General features: G+C 37.0%; 1 protein-coding gene and 1 long non-coding RNA gene across 3 annotated transcripts in view; both read right to left on the bottom strand.

Annotated features, from left to right (window-relative positions):
- Window positions 1-25,472, bottom strand: part of LOC126911897 (uncharacterized) — a 141,158-nt gene that overhangs the window by 30,839 nt on the left and 84,847 nt on the right. The window lies entirely within an intron of this gene.
- Window positions 10,113-25,472, bottom strand: part of LOC126911891 (ATP-dependent DNA helicase PIF1-like) — a 95,835-nt gene continuing 80,475 nt past the window's right edge. For both annotated transcript variants that reach the window (XM_050701044.1, XM_050701045.1), the window contains one exon: window positions 10,113-10,455. The gene's annotated coding sequence lies outside the window, so the exon portion shown is untranslated. The remainder of the gene's footprint in view (window positions 10,456-25,472) is intronic.

Genomic DNA, 25,472 nt, shown 5'->3' with positions numbered 1-25,472 from the left:
CCAAGTATGTAGTTTGTCACCTCATAGACTGCTACTTACTAATACTTTCTACTTCTTACAAGATTGTAATATTGTAAGTGTTGTATCGAAGGACAGCCGTCAAGAAACTAACTTGTCTTGGAATGAAATGAAATCGTTAATCGTCCTTACAATGGTAAGAATTCTTCCAAAATGATCACTTGTTATTAGTTGACCGAGGAGACAACCTTAGTCAATATTAAAAAACTGAAACTTATTGTCGATATTTGTCGTGTGTCTATGTCATGTGTTAAGGGTTTGCCCCTCTCCTGTTTTGCAGAATGAGTATTTCCAAGTAGCTTGTAATCTGATAAATGGCTACTTATAAAATGTTTCCTATACAATAACTTTTTTCTATGAATTCCTTCAAAAGAAGGTAAGAAACTCGTATCTAGACGTAAATTTAATACATTCGTTCGAATATGTTCGATCAACATTGTATCGAAGGCAACCGTCAAGAAAGATTTTTTGAAGGGCAAAACTAGTAAGAGACGATGTCTAGAAACTTATTAGTTTGTCCAAAGACATGTGTGTGTCGTATGTGTAGTGCTAATGTTAGTACAACGTGTTGTAGCAATGTTCTACCAGACGAGGTCAGTGCGCGGCGTGTGCCATGGTTGCTCGAAGATAACCGTTAAGAAACTTCTACGTACATTCGAGAAAGCTTTAAATGTTTCATCGCTTTGGCGTATAGGACAGGTTGAAGGTTACTCATTCAAAGTTATTCACCAATATACCGTCCACCGCGCTTGTTCTAATTGTGTGCGTCGATATTTGTCGCGTGGATTACTACACTGTAGTGGCATAAACTGCTACTTTCAATGTTTCCTTCATTTTATGATTGAAATGTTGTCAAAGAGTTGTATCTAAGACAATTATCAAGAAACTTCGTAATTCTTTCTTCTCGTATTGTTATGCAAATCATAATCAAGGGTAAAAGGTAATATTATCTACATCTACATTAAATAGAGACAGCGATAATATAAATGTTTCTGTCCTTGTCATTTCGGGTCCGATGTCATTGATATGTCAATTGTTTTTTATTTGTATCGAAATGAAGAAAGTTCAGTAAATGGATTTAGAAAGAGAATACGTTGGCCGAGTGGTTGCAAGTGCGACTGCCGGGCAAGGGGTCTCGGGTTCGATTCCCGGGTCGGGCGAAGTATTACTGAGCTTTTTTAGGGTTTTAGAAAAATTGTCAGTGGTAGCACGGAGTTTGGAAATGTGCCCGGTATATGGCAATAGGCTCACCACCTATTACGTGGGACTTACAACATTTAAATAGTGAAAAGTGGGTATACATTGTATAGCAGCATTACGTGACATAATGTGCACCACTGCCTACCCTTTCGGGGATTAAAGGCGTGACGAGATGTATGAATGTGTAAAGAGAATACGATATTTCTGTCCTTGTCATTTTGTGCATGACGTCACTGACATGTCATTTGTTTTTTGTTGAACGTACATAATGGAAATTAGTCTTGTCTCTGTGTCTGTGAGATGCGTCAAAATGTATGGGAAAGTATGTTTTCTTCATAAAAATATTTGTCATGATTTTTTAATAAAGTGTTTGTGTCGATCTTTTCGCAAAGTGTAAAGTACTAATGTACTCTAGTATTTTTAAGACAAACTTACTTTGCACTATGTAAAATATGTCCGAGTGAGGAGAGAACTGTGTAATGTGGATGTATCTTTTAAATAAAATATATTTCATACTGACAAAATGCCCTGTAATGGCTAGTACATAAATGTATTTTAGAATTAGTGTTTACAAGATACAACAACTGAATGTTGTTTTATTTATATGTGTAGTAGTGGTAGTGTTAAGCCTTTGGGTGTGGGATCATACACGCCCATTAACTCGGCCCTGGGGGGAGTAGAGTCACCTTCTCTACTCTTCACTTGGGCAATTCCTGTCTGGCGCGTCCATGTCGCGGGGGTGGGCATCTTACACTTCAGTAGGCCGGAGTGTGTAGATGGCGAAGTTCAGCAGGGACCCAGTCCTGCGGGGTATAACGCGGAACCCGTGCCCAGGGTTACGGGTGAAGACTTCAACAAGTGGAGGCACATCGCGAGAACTGCGATATCCAGGGGAAATACATCATTGTCAACCACGAGCATTCTGTCAAGAATGTGTACGACTGAGGAGGAGGATGCTGCTCTACGGTCGTTCTACACAAGATATCCTTTTCAGTATTTCATGTGATATGAAATATGTATAAAGATAAAATATATGTAATATCAAAGAACAACCGTCAAGAAACTCATTGAATAATGTTTAATCTTACTTTTGTAATTTCCAAAATATTGAGTTTATAACATGAGAAGGTGTTTGAAATGTCTCACTTTGAATGTGACAACCGTCAAGAAACTTATAATCTTTGAAATGTACAAAATGGATTACTCCGTGGTTCCTTTCCATTCGAGCCAGTGCATTGTTCCATGTCTCAGAGACAATATTACTGACTGCTACTGTGGCAAATGTTCACTATATACGTACTTGTGTGTGCGTCGATATATGTCGTATGAATTATATTGTCTGTATTGTTTCATCATCGATGTTCATATCTTGGGTTCCAAAGCCCGTCCTGATAAAACGTTTGACATACGAGATACATCGGTCATCATTTCTAGGAACGTCTTGATGCGATATAGGTACAACGACAATTTCCCCACTTAGAACGATACTAAAGTGGTCGTTATACACAGAATATCTATATTCCAACTATCAATATTTCATGTGTGTATTATGAAAAAGGTCTCTGTCAAAGACAACCGTCAAGAAACGTTTTGTATTGCCATTATATACGTACAGCAACATTATTCCAAATAGGAGTATAGTTATGAAGCATTCTCCGTTTTGTCTTTGTCTGTGTTGTAAATGGACAGTTAATTTTGAAAATTTAATGAATTTTCCCGATAAGGTACTCAATCAGTACCTACTTCCAACTGTGTAGTCTGTCACCTTGTAGACTTACAAATATTTTCCTCTCATTTTAAATATTGTAAGAGAGTTGTATCGTATTGAACACAACCGTCAAGAAACTTATGTATCTGCGTATGTCCATGTAACAAGTATAGTCTATATCGATATTACAATCATTTACAAAAATGATTTCTATTACTGTATGTGTCTATATCTAGAAAAATATTTTGCGCGTGCTTTCGCATGATCAGCTGTTAGCAGCTAAAGTTCCAAAATACTGCAGTCGGTAGTATTTCTCCATAAAGGAGTATAAATACAAACACAATGTATGGATGTGTGAAATGTTTCTTGTCTCAGAAGTCGTGCCCGCATTCGGGCGCATTGAGACTTACCTAGTCGGTATGTGCAAGTGGTTACGTAAATATACAAAGTTGTGTCGAAGACAGTCAAGCAATGTGCTAGTGACAACCGCGCTTGTTCTAATGTGTGCGTCGATATATGTCGCGTGAATTATATTGTCTTTATATATTTCTTAGTCATGGAACATGTTACTGTGAAAATAAACATCACTGTCTCTGGTTATGACGTCATTAAACGTTCCACGTCTCACTTCCAATGCCACATGCAGGTGTGATGAGACTTATTGTACGAGTGGAGTCACTCGTGTGCTCTGTTTACTACGACAAGTGCTAACGTTAGTACAACGTCTAGTACAATGTTCTACCAGCAAGTTCAGTGCACGGGGTGTGTGCTTGTTCTAGCTGTGTGTGTCTACTTGTATTTAGTTTTAGTCCAGATGCGTGACATGACGTCACCTCTGTACAGCTGATTGTTCGGAATCTTACACAATTGCATTATGAGATAAATATGTAGTATTTTGTACGTGGTCGTCCTTTATGGAACATAATAATATTAACTTTTTCTACATATTTTGATATTCTTAAAGTTAAACGATAATGTTTCAACAGATGTTGCCTACATTTGTGTAGACATGAGACTTACCTAGTCAGTATTCCACAGTGGTGTGTAGCCACATACACAGCTAGGTACTATATGTTCTGTCAACGTTGTATCGAAGACAACCGTCAAGAAACGTACTGGGTGGACTGTGACGTCATAAAGTATAATATTTTGGGTGTGTTGTGTCCCTGCTAGTATAAACTTAGTACATACATATATCTCTCTTGTCTCTTGAACTACATTCTTGTTTGTATGTGTCGTGTTGAAGTGGTGTTTCTACGTGAAATATGTAAATATTTTCCTACGTATGTATGTACATTGTGCAGCTACTGACTGATATATCTCACGTAATGTATTCTATGATTAAAGTATTGTATAATACGTAATACGTAATTTATTATACGTTAAAGTATTGTATAAGAGTTCTATCGAAGAACAAACATCAAGAAACTAACTTGTCTTGGAATGGAATGATGTCGTTATTCTTCTACTAATTTCAGTGGATACATTGTAATTAGATGACCGAGGAGACATCCTTAGTCAATATAAAAAAACTGAAACTTATTGTCGATATTTGTCGTGTGTCTATGTCATGTGTTAAGGGTTTGCCCCTCTCCTGTTTTGCAGAATGAGTATTTCCAAGTAGCTTGTAATCTGATAAACGGCTACTTATAAAATGTTTCCTATACAATAACTTTTTTATAAGAATTCCTTCAAAAGAAGGTAAGAAACTCGTATCTAGACGTAAATTTAATACGTTTGGAAGATATAGGTAGACCATCAAATAATTATGTTCGATCCACCTTGTATCGAAGACAACCGACAAGAAACTCATTAGTTCGTGAAGCTAGCACTAGCAGATATGTTAAACTCTTCAGTCATCATCATGCTACCGGTATTAACTGTAAAGCAAATGGTAATGGCAACGAAGTCTGGAATTGTGCCCACTATATGGCAATAGGCTCACCCCCTATTATATGGGACTTATAACACAAATGGTGAAGAGTGGGTGTATTTTGTATAAGGGCATTACATGACGTAATGTGCATATCTGCTTACTCTGATTGAAGCCGTGATGTTGCGTATTATTACGTTCAATCAAAGAACAACCGTCAAGAAACTCGTGTCTGGAAACTTCTATTGCAATTTTTATTCCGCAAGTTTTGTTGCTTAGAACTAACTGTTCTACATGTAGAAGTGTTTCTCAGTGACTTCTATTTTATATTATAAACATGTGAATTAATGTTGAAAACGTAACAATATTTAATTACTCAGTATTTCCAAGTAGTTTGTAGTCTCACAAACAACTACTCTTTAATATTTCCCACTTATGTTTAAAACATAAGAATTCTGTCGAAGACAACCATTAAGAAACTCTTTAAAATAATCTACATTGTAGGGTTACTTGTATTTTCCGTCATTTCATGATTGAAATATTGTAAAAGAGTTGTATCGAAGACAACCGTCAAGAAACTTCATTGTATTGTTATGTAAATCATCGCTAGAGACTAAAGGTAATTCTACACCTCCATTAAAAAGAGACAACAATAACATAAATGTTTCTGTCCTTGTCATTTCGGGTCTGACGTCTTTAACATGTCAATTGTTTTTGTTAAGTATATTCATGATTTTTAATTAAAGTGTTTGTGTCTTTTCGCAAAATGTAAAGTACAATGTACAGTACTCTAGTAGTTTTAAGACAAACTTACTTTGTACTATGTAAAATATGTCCGAGTGAGGAGAGAACTGTGTAATGTTGATGTATCTTTTAAATAAAATATATTTCATACACACAAAATGCCCTGTAATGGCGAGTACATAAATGTATTCTAGAATTAGTATTTACAAGATACAACAACTGAATGTTGTTTTATTTATATTTGTAGTAGTGGTAGTGTTAAGCCTTTGGGTGTGGGATCATACACGCCCATTAACTCGGCCCTGGGGGAGTAGAGTCACCTTCTCTACTCTTCACTTGGGCAATTCCTGTCTGGCGCGTCCACGTCGCGGGGGTGGGCATCTTACACTTCAGTAGGCCGGAGTGTGTAGATGGCGAAGTTCAGCAGGGACCCAGTCCTGCGGGGTATAACGCGGAACCCGTGCCCAGGGTTACGGGTGAAGACTTCAACAAGTAGAGGCACATCGCGAGAGCTACGATATCCAGGGAAATGCATCATTGTCAACCACGAGCATTCTGTCAAGAATGTACGACTGAGGAGGAGGATGCTGCTCTACGGTCGTTCTACACAAGATATCCTTTTCAGTATTTCATGTGATATGAAATATGTAATAAGATAAAATATATGTTACATCAAAGAACAATCGTCAAGAAACTCATCAAATATCACATATGAAGTAAAATTAAATCGTCTATCGTATTGGTGTATCCATATTTGACTCAACAATTCAATGATACGTCTGCAGAATGAAATCCCAACAGCAATATGTAGTACCTTGTATTTTCTTGTGTATTGCCATGGTCTGATGTTCCATGGCCATGAGCTTTGCAACATATGTTTAGTACATAATTGTACTGGTACAATTTCCAAAATATTGAGTTTAAAACATGAGAAGGTGTTTGAAATGTTCTACGTCTTACTTTGAATGTGACAACCGACAACAAACTTAACATAATCATTGAAATGTAAAAACTGAATTACTCCGTAGTTACTCTCCATTAGAACCTGTGCATTGTTCCATGTCTCAGAGACAATATTACTGACTGCTACTGTGGCAAATGTTCACTATATACGGACTTGTGTGTGTGTCGATATATGTCGTATGAATTATATTGTCTGTATTGTTGCCATTGTTGCAATTGTTGGTATTGTAATTACTAATGTGTTATGTAATACATATACAAATATACATTTAAATATTGATAGTATCATCGATGTATGGTTTACATACTCTTTCAGAGTCTCAACAGATATGAGACCTCCTCATTAATGTTTCTAGTAGTTTGTATAGTGGTTTGTGCTCCGGTTCACTTTACACTCGAAAACAAACTCTAATATTTCCCCACTAAGGACGACATTAAAGTGCTCGCTCGTGGAGTGTCCGTATCTAACATGTGCCACGCTTGTATCAAAGACAAACATCAAGAAACATTGGTTCTTAAAAGAGTGTTTTACTCAGTGTTGCTAAATTACGAACACTCTTGGCCCTATAATGCTGATGATGTATGCCCAAGCTGACGTATCTATTTACTATTTACAAATACTTTGCAGTTACATAAACTGCTGATTACAATTAGTATATGCCCTGTGTAATTACGTGCGACATAAATATATTGCATTTATTAAAGTTGTAGCGAAGACAACCAGTAAGAAACGTTGAGTAGTGTAGCGACAGACTAGTTTGTTCTAGTTGTGTGCGTCGATATTTGATGATGATATACAATAGTTTGGGTTTTCTGTGTCAACTTAAACGTGATATCAACCAACAAGTTCTACACTTAGAACTTAGATAGAAGACAACCGTCAAGAAACTCCTCGATGAAATACGAGTTACTGAAATGATTAAAACAGTAATGTCCCGCTAAAGTCAGCCTCCACTTCCAGTCGCTAGATGTGATGTAATGATTTCTTCATATTTGCGTAGGACGAATAATCCCAAAGTTGTATCGAAGATAGGAGACGAAGAACGGACAACTGTGTTTGTTCTAATTGTGTGCGTCGATATTTGTCGCGTGAATTATATTGCGGTTTAATCAATAGTTTTACTAGATATTTATTATGGATATAGGATGACAGTCAAAGTGGTCATTGTAACTGGAGCATTCATATTGAAATGTTTAATATTTAATGGAATGTATAAATATACGTTCCTATGTGTAAACGGTCTTGTAAACGGCTACTGACTAACGTGTCCGTCGCATTAATTAACATTATGTCGAGCAACTTGTGCAGTTCATGTAATGAAACTGTTACGCTCAGTGAGTCTGTAAGTTTGTATCGAAGACAACCGTCAAGAAACTCTTTGGTCAGTCTACTAAAGTGTTTCTATAATTGTATTGGTATCCCCCCAGCATTGAAACGTCTACGGTCTACACTGTTCAGGGTATCGTCTGATGGATACCCTGAACTAATATTTATTAGTAACGGTATTAGAAATGTTAGAACGATGGTATTAATTATTAAAATAATACTAATCATAATTTAGGGATACATGCCCATTAAAGTCTTTCTAAGAACGCCTTGACGTAATATGAACAAGAATTTCCCCACTTACAACTATTTGTAGTTCTATGTGACATTTATATATTACATTATTGTATTGTTCATATTTAATACTAGCTGATGCCATGGAAGTGGTTTGTCTACGTGGAATTTGTATAAGTTTATCTATCTCTCGAGGCACATTCGGGCGTCCGCTGAGACTTACTCAGTATTTCCAAATAGCTGGTAGTGTCATGTACAGCTACGTAAATAATATTTCCTATAATATTATTACGTTCTATCGAAGAACAACCGTCAAGAAACTCGTGTCTGGAAACTTCTATTGCAATTTTTTCGCGTGTAATGTGTTTTGTTGGTAGACGTTGTTCTACGTGACTTTTCTATTTTATATTATAAACATGTGAATTAATATTGAAAACGTAACAATATTTAATTACTCAGTATTTCCAAGTAGTTTGTAGTCTCACAAACAACTTCTCTTTAATATTTCCCACTTATGTTTAAAACATAAGATTTGTGTCGAAGACAACCATTAAGAAACTCTTTAAATAATCTACATTGTAGGGTTACTTGTATTTTCCCTCATTTCATGATTGAAATATTGTAAAAGAGTTGTATCGAAGACAACTATCAAGAAACTTCATTGTATTGTTATGTAAATCATCGCTAGAGACTAAAGGTAATGCTACATCTTCATTAAAAAGAGACAACAATAACATAAATGTTTCTGTCCTTGTCATTTCGGGTTTGACGTCATTGACGTGTCAATTGTTTTTTGTTAAACGTACATAATGGAAATTAGTCTTGTCTCTGTGTGACATGCGTCAAAATGTATGGGAAACTAACTTTTCTTCATGAAAATATATGCCATGATTTTTTAATAAAGTGTTTGTGTCGATCTTTTCGCAAAATGTAAAGTACTAATGTACTCTAGTAGTTTAAAGACAAACTTACTTTGTACTATGTAAAATATGCCCGAGTGAAGAGAGAACTGTGTAATGTTGATGTATCTTTTAAATAAAATATATTTCATACCGACAAAATGGTACCCTGTAATGGCGAGTACATAAATGTATTCTAGAATTAGTATTTACAAGATACAACAACTGAATGTTGTTTTATTTATATTTGTAGTAGTGGTAGTGTTAAGCCTTTGGGTGTGGGATCATACACGCCCATTAACTCGGCCCTGGGGGAGTAGAGTCACCTTCTCTACTCTTCACTTGGGCAATTCCTGTCTGGCGCGTCCATGTCGCGGGGGTGGGCATCTTACACTTCAGTAGGCCGGAGTGTGTAGATGGCGAAGTTCAGCAGGGACCCAGTCCTGCGGGGTATAACGCGGAACCCGTGCCCAGGGTTACGGGTGAAGACTTCAACAAGTGGAGGCACATCGCGAGAGCTACGATATCCAGGGAAAATGCATCATTGTCAACCACGAGCATTCTGTCAAGAATGTACGACTGAGGAGGAGGATGCTGCTCTACGGTCGTTCTACACAAGATATCCTTTTCAATATTTAAATATACATAGAGATCTGTACTAAATAATGAAAGTTTTATGTATTTGAAAGGTTTAGCATCGTGTCTATATTGAGTTCTATCGAGGAAAAACTGTCAAGAAACTTATTAGTTCGTGAAGCTAGCAGACAAGTTTGTATGTTGTACGCAATTATCCCCCTGAATATTAAAAATGATTGCAGTATTAACTGTAAATTCAATGATTTTTCTAAATAATGTTTCATGTCTTAGAAGGAAGCACTACATTCAGGCACCAGAGGTGTTAGTTAAGAATAAATGATATAAAATGAAATGAAATCTATAACAATTACATAATGTGTCAGTATTTCTAAACAGTTGGTAGTTAACTGCCACTTACAAAATAATATGTTACTTTCGTGTTCATATAATACGAATATTGTCTAAAGTTGTATCGAATACAACCATCAAGAAACACAATTGTCCTTAATGTAATATAGTGTATGTTTCACTTTCACTGTCCACGGCTGGACATGGACATACATTTTGTCCTCACATTGAATCGTTTGTATTCCAATATGAATGTATTAACATTTGACTCCACACAGGAGGCGATGTGTACTGTCACCGCACTTTAAATGTTATTAAAGTGTCGTCCTATGTGGAACTACAATCTGATTATCTATTGGATAAAGAATTTAGGATTAAATATTGAAACATTCCTTGTCTATGGAGGGATCTGTATCTGTACATTTAGGCGCTCGATAATATTCACATCGATTGTTCTAAATCAATATTGAAATTGTAAATGTCTCCAAATGCCTTAAGGTAAGGCACACATGCATTCTGTGTTTACATAATAAGAAGTATTTATCAGTCTTGTATCGAAGACAACCTTCAAGAAACTCATTGTTGAAACCAGTTTCCAAGTTAGATCTAGATGCTCTTTAAACGCGTTGTGTTAATCGCAATATTTATTTATTTAGTACTATTACTGAAGTATTGTATAAAGTTTTATCGAAACTTTAATGTGGACATCTCTACATGTTATTGGGGGCTATACTTGTTCTAATTGTGTGCGTCGATATTTGTCGTGTGAATTATATTGTCTTCATCTATCTCCGTTGATTTCATCTGGTGCGTACCAAAGTAAAACAGTTAACTTATGTAATGATCGCTACATATTTCATGATTAAAATGTTTATATTATATGTTTATCGGAGAACAACCGCCAAGAAACTAGTTGAGAAAGCATTTTTCTAAGTCTAAATATATATGTATGTTGTGTGTATTCACAATTTCAAGAATCAACAATTAACGAATCAAAAATAACTAAGTGGGAACACTTAGTACCATTTGTCGTTCCACGTGATTATTCTTATCAATATTTAAACTGATAATGAAACATACATTACATTTTGAAAGTTCCACGTCAGACTGACCCTAATAATAGTTTGCAGTCTCAAATGTTTCCTACGTATTTAAATAATACGAAACTTTACAAGTTGTATCGAAGACAACCGTCAAGAAACTAGTTCTCGTCTCGTCTACTGGGTAGAACAGTTTAGATTACTGTAATTGGTGGTTGTAAATGACTTCATTTACCTCGTAATTTGGCAACACACGAGTGCAACAAAGTTGTTGCACTATCTAAATGACGTGGTATTAAAAAAACTATTTCCCCACTATGGAACTATGTATCGTTCTATGTGGTAACTCCATATTATATAACCCAGTATTTCCAAGTAGTTTGTAGTCTCACAAACAACTACTCTTTATTATTTCCCACTTATGTTTAAAACATAAGAATTGTGTTGAAGACAACCATTAAGAAACTCTTTAAATAATCTACATTGGAGGGTTACTTGTATTTTCTCTCATTTCATGATTGAAATATTATAAAAGAGTTGTATCGAAGACAACTATCAAGAAACTTCATTGTATTGTTATGTAAATCATCGCTAGAGACTAAAGGTAATTTTACATCTCCATTAAAAAGAGACAACAATAACATAAATGTGTCTGTCCTTGTCATTTTGTGCATGACGTCACTGACATGTCATTTGTTTTTTGTTAAATATACATAATGGAAATCTGGGGGCACGGTAGTGCCCCCGCCAAGACGAGCCAAGCGAAGCGCAAGCGCAAGGGCACTACCTACCTTTTCTCGAAGCGCTTCGTCGTATTTTTGAACCTTCATAACTTGAGTTTGGGTTATACCAGATAAACAAAATTTTCAGGATATAATGTCAGTGGTAGACTTAATAAACCTCTGAAGTTTCAATTGCATAGCTCTTATACTTTAGATTTTAATGATATCTAAAATACCCCTATTTCGTCACTCACTCACTCACTCACTCACTCACTGATGATCAACAAAATTCTTAAGGTACTTCCTGAAGTCCTAGAAAACTGAAATTTGGTATGTAAGCTAGTATTAGTACCCAAACAACAAAAAAATCCTAAAACTTGGAACTTTTACCCCCCAACCCCTTAAACTAGGGGGTGAAAGTTTGTTCGAGACTTCCGCAACTTTTGACGCTAGAGGTCTGAATGCGGCCGCGGAGGGGTAAAAATCTGAAATAGGGAAACTTAATTCCCTATTTCCTGCTTGAGATCTGAAAATTATACACAAGTACATAGAACACAAACTTTTCATCAAATCAAAACATTATCCTACCCATAAGTACTTAGATATGAATAATATTACTACACTTCACTTCGGTAAGTGTTTATTAATCAACCTATACTTTTGAACATAAGCATCGTAAGTATAGTATGCGCCAACGCCCGCCGCCTGCCCCCTCGTCCCCGCGCAGTAGCTAAAAATAATCGGCCCGTCAGCGAGCGCGGCACCCGAACGCGGGCAGACGCGCGAGGGCAGACGTCGTTGACGGTTGTCTCGTTGAATGAAAAGTTTTCGGAATATTTCGGTGATTTAAAAGTTTGCTATCGCGGAGAAAAAAACCATTTGCCTAATATTTAATTGTTAGTAGTTTAGTAGGTAAAGGTTTAGATACTAGTGTTTTAATTTTCATTGATAAAAAGTATTAGGATTACGTTTGCAATTTTCTTATAAATTTAGTAGTTTAGTAGGTGAATTTGTCGCTCATTTTATCTTTCTATCATAAGCAACCTACAAAAAGAAATGAAATCCCACAAAAACATTTCATGTTAAATGTTGCCAAGACGAGACCATATAGCTCGCACTGTCAAAAAGTAATCAGATCCCGTGTAGAGCCAAGTTTCTAACCCTATACTTTTGAACTGGCGAGTTGGCCGCACGGAAAGAGTTTAGAAGATTGAATAGATTTTTAAGCTCAAGCCCATATGACGAATAGCAAAAAGTCCGTGCGGCCGACTCGCCAGTTCAAAAGTATAGGGTTAGAAACTTGGCTCTACACGGGATCTGATTACTTTTTGACAGTGCGAGCTATATGGTCTCGTCTTGGCAACATTTAACATGAAATGTTTTTGTGGGATTAGTCTTGTCTCTGTGTGACATGCGTCAAAATGTATGGGAAAGTAAGTTTTTTTGAGAAAACTGTTTGTTTAGATTTTTTCGCAAAATGTAAAGTACTAATGTACTCTAGTAGTTTTAAGACAAACTTACTTTGTACTATGTAAAATATGTCCGAGTGAGGAGAGAACTGTGTAATGTTGATGTATCTTTTAAATAAAATATATTTCATACCGACAAAATGCCCTGTAATGGCGAGTACATAAATGTATTCTAGAATTAGTGTTTACAAGATACAACAAATGAATGTTGTTTTATTTATATTTGTAGTAGTGGTAGTGTTAAGCCTTTGGGTGTGGGATCATACACGCCCATTAACTCGGCCCTGGGGGGAGTAGAGTCACCTTCTCTACACTTCACTTGGGCAATTCCTGTCTGGCGCGTCCATGTCGCGGGGGTGGGCATCTTACACTTCAGTAGGCCGGAGTGTGTAGATGGCGAAGTTCAGCAGGGACCCAGTCCTGCGGGGTATAACGCGGAACCCGTGCCCAGGGTTACGGGTGAAGACTTCAACAAATGGAGGCACATCGCGAGAGCTACGATATCCAGGGAAATGCATCATTGTCAACCACGAGCATTCTGTCAAGAATGTACGACTGAGGAGGAGGATGCTGCTCTACGGTCGTTCTACACAAGATATCCTTTTCAGTATTTCATGTGATATGAAACATGTATTAAGATAAAATATATGAAGATAAATATAAATTATATCAAAAAACAACCGTTAAGAAACTCATTAAATAATATATAAACTTAAATTTTATGATGATTTCTTATTTCGGTAAATGAACGAAGTCTTTAAATGTCATTGTACATTGACGTTACATTACAAGGAATCAAAGTTGTATGTTTTATAACAACTATAAGTGTAGCCATCACCTACCCTTGTAACATGTCGAAATGATGTAAACTGATATTTCCCCACTTAGTGCGACATACAGTGCTCGTACTACGTGCTTCTACTAAATCAACATGTAAGTGTGTAACATCAACATGCAACTAGTTGTGTGCTACTTAGATATACCTACTTTGTCTCGGCCGGGTCTACAGCGGTACAAATACATTCCATGTCGTAAAGACATTCAAGCATACATTTGTATTGAAGACAACCGTCAAGAAACACATTAGTTCGTGAAGCTAGTAGACAAGTTTACTTCTTCATTAGTAAAACAATATATTTGACTTTAATCGGGATTAATCCCGACAAATATTCTATTGAATATGAGCTTGTTGACAAACAGCTGTTTCTCTGTTAAGAACATTCCAAAGTTGTATCGAAGACAACCGTCAAGCAATGTGCTAGTGACAGTTATGTTTGTTCTAATTGTGTGCGTCGATATATGTCGTATGAATTATAATGTCTTTATCTATGAATAAGCGTCGAAGTCGTATCGAGGTCCACATAACACAATTGAAAGTGTTCCAGAATATATACGTTAATCTTTGATTGAGTCTACGGTACAATATTACTGACACTACTATGTACAATGTTCCCTCGCGAGGACTTTGTCAAACTCAATCCTTGTCCTCTGTCTGTGTCAAACGAGTGCAGAACAAAGACAGCCGTCAACAAACTCGTTACCATAGCAACCGAGTCAATTATTACTATCAACTGGTCATCTTGTATCGAAAACAACCGTTAAGAAACTTAAAATTTCGAAAAACAAAACAAAAGCTTGGGACAAAATCCTCCTCGGGCCATCCCTACATTAAAAAACATTTCAAATGTTCTATAGTGATGGTACACTTCGATGATTGTATAATTCCTCTAGTTATATAGTTTCTATTGAACAACTGCTATCTACAAAGTCTCACTCAAGTGGAGTTTATTACTCAGTATGTCCAAGTACTTAGCTCGAAATCTCAGAAAAAGCTACTTACACATGTTTCCTACGTATTTACATGATACAACATATTTACCAAACTTGTATTGAACACAACCGTCAAGAAACTTATGTATCTGCGTATGTCCATGTAACAAATATAATCTATGTCAATGTTGCAAACATTTACAAAAATGTTTTCTTATTAAAATTTACGATAGCTCGTTGTAAGTGGACAGTAAACTTTATAAATACAATGAATTTTCCCGATAATTTACTCAATCAGTACCTACTTGCTGCTACTATGGCAAATGTTCACTATATACGGACTTGTGTGTGTGTCGATATATGTCGTATGAATTATATTGTCTGTATTGTTTCGTCGTCTATGTTCATATCTTGGGTTCCAAAGCCCGTCCTGATAAAACGTTTGACATACGAGATCCGTCGGTCATCATTTCTAGGAACGTCTTGATGCGATATAGGTACAACGACAATTTCCCCACTTAGAACGATACTAAAGTGGTCGTTATACACAGAATATCTATGTTCCAACTCTCAATATTTCATGTGTGTAATATGAAAAAGGTCTCTGTCAAAGACAACCGTCAAGAAACGTTTTGTATTGCCATTATATACGTACAGCAACATTATCCCAAACAGGATTATAGTTATGAAGCATTCCCCGTCTTGTCTTGGTCGTTATTACGTGCGACATAAATATATTGTATTTATTAAAGTTGTAGCGAAGACAACCAGTAAGAAACGTTGAGTAGTGTAGCGACAGACTAGTTTGTTCTAGTTGTGTGCGTCGATGTTTGTCGCGTGAATTATATTGTCTTATCTAAGTAATTATCCATCTTTTTAGTATTTTGTCCAGTTCGTCACATTGATATTCATATTCGATGAATAAATGCCAATATGAATATATTGTGAACAATCAACTGTTTCCCCAAACGTTGGAACTTCAATGATTTTTTTCAACGAGGCCCATTGATCAACTCTAACAATGCTTCACTGTTATTCGCGTGGATGCGTCTTTGCAAATGATGTGGTATTTGAAAAACAGTTTCCCCACTGTGGAACTATTTGTCTTTCTATGTGGTAATTTCATATTTAATTACTCAGTATTTCCAAGTAGTTTGTAGTCTCACAAACAACTACTCTTTAATATTTCCCACTTATGTTTAAAACATAAGAATTGTGTCGAAGACAACCATTAAGAAACTCTTTAAATAATCTACAGTGTAGTGTTAGTTAATAGATAATAGTGCAGTTTTTTTTTTGTGGGGGCAAAACAATCCAATGACTTCTCCCGCCGGAGATCGTCGTGCGATCCCCGACGCCCGGAGTGTCTCTCGCGACGGCTGGGGCGTGAGGAGGGGCGTTCGTTCCCTCACGCGCCCCGCCTCCTCCTTAGCTAGCATAATAGTGTAGATGGGGCGGAGTTTACGCACACATTTTGAAATATATTTAAATACAATAGTCCCCTCTATTGGACACTGTGCCCGCTTCGGGCGCACTTCCCCTACGGTTGTTAATGTTCTATGAGTGTTGCATGTTAGCTTGTGTCGAAGACAACCGTCAAGAAACTTATTGGATAGACTATGAGATACATTAAGTGTATACTTCATTTGTATGGTGTTTTCTGCTAGTATTAACTTAGTACATACATATTTCATAGTCAAAGTATTGTATTAGAAAATTAATTTAGAAATTAGAATATTTTCCAAATGTTTAACAACTATCGAAGACAGCCGTCAAGAAACTCATTGGTCAGTCTCAAAGTTAAATCAATTCTATTATTTAGCACCGTCGCTTTAATTGCAACGGTTGGCAATGGTAGAACCATCATCCCCCCATTTAGAATTATATATTTGTAATTCTATGCCGTATAAATAAGTACTTACTTACTTTTTTACAAGAATTCCTTCAAAAGAAGGTAAGAAACTTGTATCTAGACGTATATTTAATACGTTTGGAAGATATAGATAGACAATGAAATAATTATTTTAGATCAACCTTGTATCGAAGCACAACCGTCAAGAAACTGCTGATTATGCCTAAATATCTGCCAAAGCTGGAATTTTACTGGCGCTTGATCATGTCACGCTTGCATTAGTGATACAGCGGGTACCTACGTGCCGACATATAGAGTAATATTTCTTCATATAATTATTATTCCACAATATCTACATTTTACGACTACTTGTAGTTCCAATGTTCAGTTTTCATTATACCTTTTAGTTTATAGTCTTATAAATAGTACTTACTAGTATTGGAACGAAATGTAAGGATTGTATCGAACACAACCGTCAAGAAACTCATTGTTGAAACCAATTTTTAACTTTTGTAGCTACATAGTATTGAGGCTTTAAACAAACGTTCCCCACTTAGGACGCCAGTGGCGAAAGCTAAAGTGCTAAATATAGATAAACCATCAACCGTACTTGTTCTAATTGTGTGCGTCGATATTTGTCGCGTGAATTATATTGTGGTTAATTCAATAGTTCATTCAAAATTATGTTTGGGTAATATACCAGTATAGTGTTTAACATCATTGAATGTGTGGATATAGGCTTTAGGCGATCAAATAATTATGTTCGATCAACCTTGTATCGAAGACAACCGTCAAGAAACTCATTAGTTCGTGAAGCCAGCAGACAAGTTTACTTCTTCATTAGTAAAACAATATACTTGACAAATATTCCATTGAATGTGAATACTTATAATGATTGCAGTATTAACTGTAAAACCAATGAATTTTCTAAACAATGTTTCATGTATTAGAAGGAAGTACTACATTCAGGCACCAGAGGTGTTAGTTAAGAATAAATGATATAAAATGAAATGAAATCTATAAAAATTACATAATGTGTCAGTATTTCTAAACAGTTGGGAGTTAACTGCCACTTACAAAATAATATGTTACTTTCGTGTTCATATAATACGAATATTGTCTAAAGTTGTATCGAATACAACCATCAAGAAACACAATTGTCCTTAATGTTTTGATGAAGGTGGTATATTTTGAACAAATGGTATCCATTAAAGATGTATCAAACGTTGATCTCGTTTAAAATATTTATATCTCCCTCTGTCAATCTGTGTTAACATACTGTCTCAGTAATTTAAAGTAATTTGACAATTAACTGTCTACCGCTAGTTCTGGCTGACGTCGATTTTAATTTTGTCGATGTCTTCGACTAAGATACAAGTATAGTCAGCTTGTAAGGATTTATCACTCGATTGTGATATCAACATCATGTTTTATAAACATGTGAATTAATGTTGAAAACGTAACAATATTAAATTACTCAGTATTTCCAAGTAGTTTGTAGTCTCACAAACAACTACTCTTTAATATTTCCCACTTATGTTTAAAACACAAGAATTGTGTCGAAGACAACCATTAAAAAACTCTTTAAATAATCTACATTGTAGGGTTACTTGAATATTTTCCCTCATTTCATGATTGAAATATTGTAAAACAGTTGTATCGAAGACAACTATCAAGAAACTTTATTGTATTGTTATGTAAATCATCGCTAGAGACTAAAGGTAATTCTACATCTCCATTAAAAAGAGACAACAATAATAATATAAATGTTTCTGTCCTTGTCATTTTGTGCATGACGTCTTTAACATGTCATTTGTTTTTTGTTAAATGTACGTAATGAAAATAAATTAGTCTTATCTCTGTGTGACATGCGTCAAAATGTAAGTAAGTTTTCTCCATAAAAATATTTGTCATGATTTTTTAATAAAGTGTTTGTGTCGATCTTTTCACAATATGTAAAGTACTAATGTACTCTAGTAGTTTTAAGACAAACATACTTTGTACTATATAAAATATGTCCGAGTGAGGAGAGAACTGTGTAATGTTGATGTATCTTTTAAATAAAATATATTTCATACCGACAAAATGTCCTGTAATGGTGAATACATAAATGTATTCTAGAATTAGTATTTACAAGATACAACAACTGAATGTTGTTTTTTTTATATTTGTAGTAGTGGTAGTGTTAAGCCTTTGGGTGTGGGATCATATACGCCCATTAACTCGGCCCTGGGGGGAGTAGAGTCACCTTCTCTACTCTTCACTTGGGCAATTCCTGTCTGGCGCGTCCATGTCGCGGGGGTGGGCATCTTACACTTCAGTAGGCCGGAGTGTGTAGATGGCGAAGTTCAGCAGGGACCCAGTCCTGCGGGGTATAACGCGGAACCCGTGCCCAGGGTTACGGGTGAAGACGTCAAGTGGGGTTGCATTGCGAGAGCTACAATATCCAGGGAAAATGCATCATTGTCAACCACGAGCATTCTGTCAAGAATGTACGACTGAGGAGGAGGATGCTGCTCTACGGTCGTTCTACACAAGATATCCTTTTCAGTATTTCATGTGATATGAAATATATATTAAGATAAAATATATGTTACCTGGAAGAACAACCGTCAAGAAAACCGTCATTAAATATCACATATGAAGTAAAATTAAGTCGACCGTCTTATACGCATCGGTATTTGACTCAACAATTCAATGATACGTCTGCAGAATGAATTCCCAACAGGAATATGTAGTACCTTGTGTATTGCCATGGTCTGATGTTCCAAGGCTCTGGAAAATCCTATTACAATTTCCAAAATATTGAGATTAAAATTTGAAATAACTGATAACTGTGACCTCTTAGTACCGTTATAAATGATAAATGATATTTATTTCTGTAAATAGGTCATAAAATAACACTTTTACACGTCAATATTTCAAATAGCTAGATGAGGCCGGCATTTCCTATCCGACTACTCTGAGAAGAAATGCCGAAACAAACTCAGAAGTCATAGTCTCTTTTAAAGTCCAGACAATGAAATAGAGGATAATGTGAGAGAACCGTGCAAATTGGTTCTGTAGTATAATTAGAACTTATGACGGGATATTTACCATGTTTATTGAATTTGGTTCAGCGCTATGATCAGCGCCGTGATCATGGCGCTTGCAACAGTGCCGAAATATCGGAAACTCACCAAATTCAATAAACATGGTAAATATCCCGTCATAAGTTCTAATTATAGTGTTAGTGACCATGTCAGTTTAAAAACTTATGGTTCTGTAGTGGTCTTTAGAGGAAAGAACCACATCAGTATGAGCGGACCTGTTCAGATGGTTATGTTCGATCAACCTTGTATCGAAGATAACCGTCAAGAAACTCGTGTCTGGAAACTTCTATTGCAATTTTTGTCACAATTATTGAAATGGTATTTATAAAACAACATTTTCCCTATTTAGAACTAACTGTTTTACGTGCAGAAGCTTTTGTATGTGACTTTTCTATTTTATATTATAAACATGTAATGTTTCATAAATGTTTCCTACGTATTTACATAATACGTAATTGTTCCAAGTTGTGTTAAAGACAACCGTCAAGTAACGTTACATCAGTGTTTGTTCTAATTGTGTGCATCGATATTTAAGACTTTGCTTAAAAAAATGTTGCCTTACGTTCATATTTAGTCCGGCTTCGTGGGTGCGTTTACAGACATACAATTTCACATACACATGACACCCAGATCCGAAACAACAACTTGGGGATCACACAAAGTTGCTTTATGTTGCTGCGTGCGGAAATCGAATTCGCTACACGTTGCGTGGCAGCCAGTTGCCCAGCCACCGCGCCAACTGTGCATTCAAATTAAACTGAAAGGCATTAAAGTGATAATTCTACGTGGAATATACAAATAATTATATTATGGAAGTTGTCGAACACAACCATCAAGAAACTAAAATAAGGAAATGTTGTAAAGCAAAAATTCCTTGTTATCAAATAGAGACAGATTGAAGAAAGATTTGGACATATAGGTATAAATGTTCTGGAATGATTGTAGTACTACACGTAGTATGGAACTCTTGTGCAATACTTTGATAACAAAATATTAAACAATACGTTGTTTCTCGACGTTTATCAAAGTTGTGTCGAAGACAACCAGCAAGAAACTATGTGATGTAAGAATAGGAACAGATGAGAGATATGTCCTGTTACTGAAGTTATCAAAAGTTATCAAATGTAATGGTTTATTAAACGTTACCTTAAAGGTGTCAGATGAGATGTACGTAATCAGTATTTCCATGTATAGAGCTTGTATTGCTATAGACAGCTACTTACATGTTTCCTTCGTATTTACATAATGTGAATATTTTCAAAAGTTGTATAGAAGACAACCGTCAAGAAACTGTTTGGAAAAGACACGCAATTTGTATTTCGTAAATGCCATTTACGTCAATATTGTTGCATTATGTGCGCAAATAATATGTTTCTCAAGAATATCAATACTTAACTACAAACTGTCAGTAGTGTCTCGTGTAGGTGAGGTATTGTAAGTCCCACAAGACGACTGACCTAGTCGGTATCTTCAAGTATATTGAATATACAAATTAATAAGGTATTATGGTAAATACAATAGTTCGGGTTTTCTGTGTCAACTTGGACGTGATATCAATCAACAAGTTCTACACTTAGAACTTAGATAGAAGACAACCGTCAAGAAACTCCTCGATGAAATACGTGTTAGTGAAATGATTAATGATTCTATCGAAGGACAACCGTCAAGAAACACATTAGATCGTTCATGAAGTTACTTCAATAATAGATGTTACTGGAAGTGTAGATACTCCAATCTTTATAAAAGTAATCGTAATGTTTTTGAAACTGGTTTGTGACAGTTTTGTAAAATAAATGTAAAGTTGTATATAAAGACAACCGCCAAGAAACTAATCGAGCAGTGAACTGATATAAACTGTTTATGTATAGAGTTACATCGTTTGTGTTGTGGAGCATTCACATTAACAGGTTTAACTGATCCTCTCACATTAATGTGACGTACCGATGTTTATATTTCCAAATAGTTGGTAGTCCAATAAACGGCTGCTAGCAAAATAAATATTTCCTTCATATTTATACAATATGAACATTTTCCAAATGTTTACCGACTATCGAATACAACCATCAAGAAACTTTACAAATTCATATGTACAGGAAGTTAAGTAATCTGAAAGCTTCGTGTGCTAAACAATACTTCTTTTTGTATTGAAATGAATATGTCGGAGATAGGAGATCTCTCACTTTCGATATGTCGGTGAAAGGAAAATCTCACTACTCATGTCAGGAATACTTGTGGGCGTTATGACGAAGGTAGCAGTAAAATAATAAAGTCTTCGATATGGAACTATTGTTTAATTCTGTACATTGCACTGTTACTTTACTTAAGCTACTGATGGGGCCGGCATTTCCTACCGACTACTCTGAGAAGAAATGCCGAAACAAACTCAGAGGTCTCAGTCACTCTCAAAGTGCAAACATGGTTACAAAGTACATGAAAGATAATTAACTGTTACAATATCAAACTAACAGGTTACAGACTAGGTATACAGTTGAAACACACGACGGTTCAATATTCGACCGCACTGGTCGGCTGCTGCACGAGAAGTGATCGACACGCCGCTCAGCCGATGAATCCTTGACTCCGTCGAGCGCCGAGGGTGGACGCCTGTGTTTCAATTCTACCCTCGATCCCGACACGGCCATCCTGCTTGCACACGTCCTCGTGTGACAGCTCATCTGTGACAGAAAATTACACGCAAAGTATCATATAGCTCGGTCATTCCTGACCACATTCCACACACAATTACAAAAGCATCAAACTGTTAGGTTCACGCATCACAGCCTATTTCCTATAAAAATTACAAACTACTCAGTACAACTCTAGAAACTCCCGAGTAAGACATCTAGTGCGCCCCGGCTCTCTAGCCGACCAGCAATCACATTGCTGACTTCCATCACATGGCCCCTAGCATGCCCTTACTCGAGTCCACGAGCAAGTCACCTAGTGCCCCGGCTCTCAAGCCGACCAGCAATCACATTGCTGACATCCATCACATGGATCTCCCGTGCGTCACCACCTGGTAACCACGCAACTACCAACAATGGCCCCTGGCATGCCCCTACTCGAGTCCACGAGCAATGCACCCAGTGCCCCGGCTCCGGCCCCGGCCGGCGAACACAAAACGAACACATACAACCGCCGACCCCCGTCAGAGCCAAACTCGTATCGCGCACCGAACGGACTCTCGAGGCGACACTCGGAGATTCCGTTTGCGACCGGGTTGCGAGTACGTGACCGCTACTGAGGTGATCGAACACAAACATACCGAACACAGACAGCCGCCGACCCCCGTCAGAGCCAAACTCGTACCGCGCACCGAACGGACTCTCGAGGCGACACTCGGAGATTCCGTTTGTGACCGGGTTGCGAATACGCGACCGCTACTGAGGTGATCGGACACAAACATACAACAAACGAATAGAGACAGCACAAACACATAATGGCTTCTAGAGTCCCCTTACCCGAGTTTCTACCGAGCTTCATTAACTTCATCAAAACCAATCTCGGCTGATGCGTGACCTTCTAAAACTTGAACCATCATCCTCATAAAAATGTTACTTAACTCGTTACTATGTATCGAAACAAATCAATATCAAAACCAGTGAAACTGACATTTCACAAACATAGTTACTCGCAAAATAATGATTCTACCAAGTAACTCAAAGCATTCAAGCTTTACAAGTGATCACGGCTACGCACAGTTCTCGTACCATACAGTTATTCTGTCTCACGTGAACCCCACATAGGAACACCGAGTCTCTGCTAGACTCCTTGGTTTGCACTGAAACCCTCATTAACAAACATCTTTTAAACTATGATCACCTTGCAAACTCAAACACAGGTTCTACTACCTTCAACTACTCTAATAATCTACCCTCTAAGGTATCTGCTATTTGAACTACTTTATCTGAATTATGACAGTTTAACTTTAATTCGTCGGCATATTTTTCTAAGTACCTACGTGTATGTGAGTGTGTGTACATGATGTAAGTGTGAGTATGTGCTTGTGAGTAAAGACCCAACAGCCATGTTTTTCACGGGTGCGGTCTCAATGCGAGTTTGTGCAGACCCATCACCACATGGTCCTCATGTGTGCGGTCCGAATGTGAGTGCGTGCATAGACCCATCACCACATTGTTCTTATGCGGTGCGGTCCACAGTGTCGAGTGTTTAAGGCATGAGTGTGAATGATGAGTGTTGAGTACAAATGTATTGTCACGATGTGTACACGAAATTCTACCACTTACGTTTCACAAAATTCTCGAGGAACCTAGTGATCAGATATCCTCCTCATCCTTATTCGTCAGAATATCGTATACCTACTGTATCTCAATTTAGATTTCTCGACATTTTACCTAACTTAAACTATTCAATTTAGATGCACTATCAAAATAAAATGCCGAACTACCGCTTAACAACTACAATACTCATAATGATAAAAAGTTGAAATGTAAGTGTCACCTTTTAGTGAATTATTAAAATAATTCTCATTGTACCTACATCTTGCATAATCATGTTCTTACTATGAAATAAATTCTTAAAACATGAAATGTCTAATATCATTGTACCGTCACTATAAAATATAGACGTACTATGAAATTGAAATACTGAGTCGTCTCGTAACTCCGTGGTTTTCTTTACAAGGCAAAACCCGACCTGATCGACTACATCTTGAATAACCATCCAACATTCAATCGACGCATTAAAATGTACAGAAACATGTCTCATGTCTAGGTACCTTCAATCAAAATTAAATTAAATGAATAGCCAACATCGAATGTTTCGAGGTTACCACATGATAGTCACTCGCAAGGACTCCCAAGCCACTACAAGTCAGCTACGACTTGTGTTATGGACTCGAGCCCCCGTCGCAGTAACGACTGTGATAAACCCTCACGGTACAGTACAATAAATCAGAATGTTTCGATCTCTAGAATTACTACATTAGGCTCTAAGTACACCGGTCCTGATGATTAGATAACTGTCATGAATTTTGTTTAGAACTATCTATTCTTGCTTAACACATTACAAATCTCAACCTAACAATATACAACACAGAATAACATTACCCAACAGACGTCATTCTAATGACTCTTCAACTGATCTCGGTTCTAAAACATCACGACTAAGTTTTTATTATGACTACCCGACAAAAGTAAAATAATACTTCTGATCGCAAAATCAACAATCCTAAACTGGAAACGCTGACTCATTTTCATCCTATAAAGTATTTGGTATCAGAATCATAATAAAAGGAACAAGGTCACCTGAATATTCCCGATGATGCAGTGTCCAACTGCAGACATCAATACGCTTCTCACCATACGCCGCGCTTATGCTGCGTCACCTGGCCCGCTGTCGCTGCCGCCGCGCGCCCTGGTCCGCTGCCGCTGTCGCCGCGTCCCCAGGTCTGCTGCCGCTGTCGCGTCCCCTGGTCCGCTGCCGTCGCCGCGTTCCCTGGTCCGCTGCCGTCGCCGCGTCCCCTGGTGCGCTGCCGTTGCTCGTGTACCAGATGACGATGTGCTGTGCTGGGGTTGGATTTGAATGCACCCCAAGCTGAGCCTTGCATCGCAGTCTTCTTTGTTGGGGTCGAATGCAAGTAGTTCTCGATGAATCAGCTCCGATGATTTCAACATC

This window comes from Spodoptera frugiperda, chromosome 19, assembly GCF_023101765.2.
Source record: "Spodoptera frugiperda isolate SF20-4 chromosome 19, AGI-APGP_CSIRO_Sfru_2.0, whole genome shotgun sequence".
NCBI lineage: Eukaryota > Metazoa > Arthropoda > Insecta > Lepidoptera > Noctuidae > Spodoptera > Spodoptera frugiperda.
This window is presented reverse-complemented; position numbering and strand designations above follow the sequence as displayed.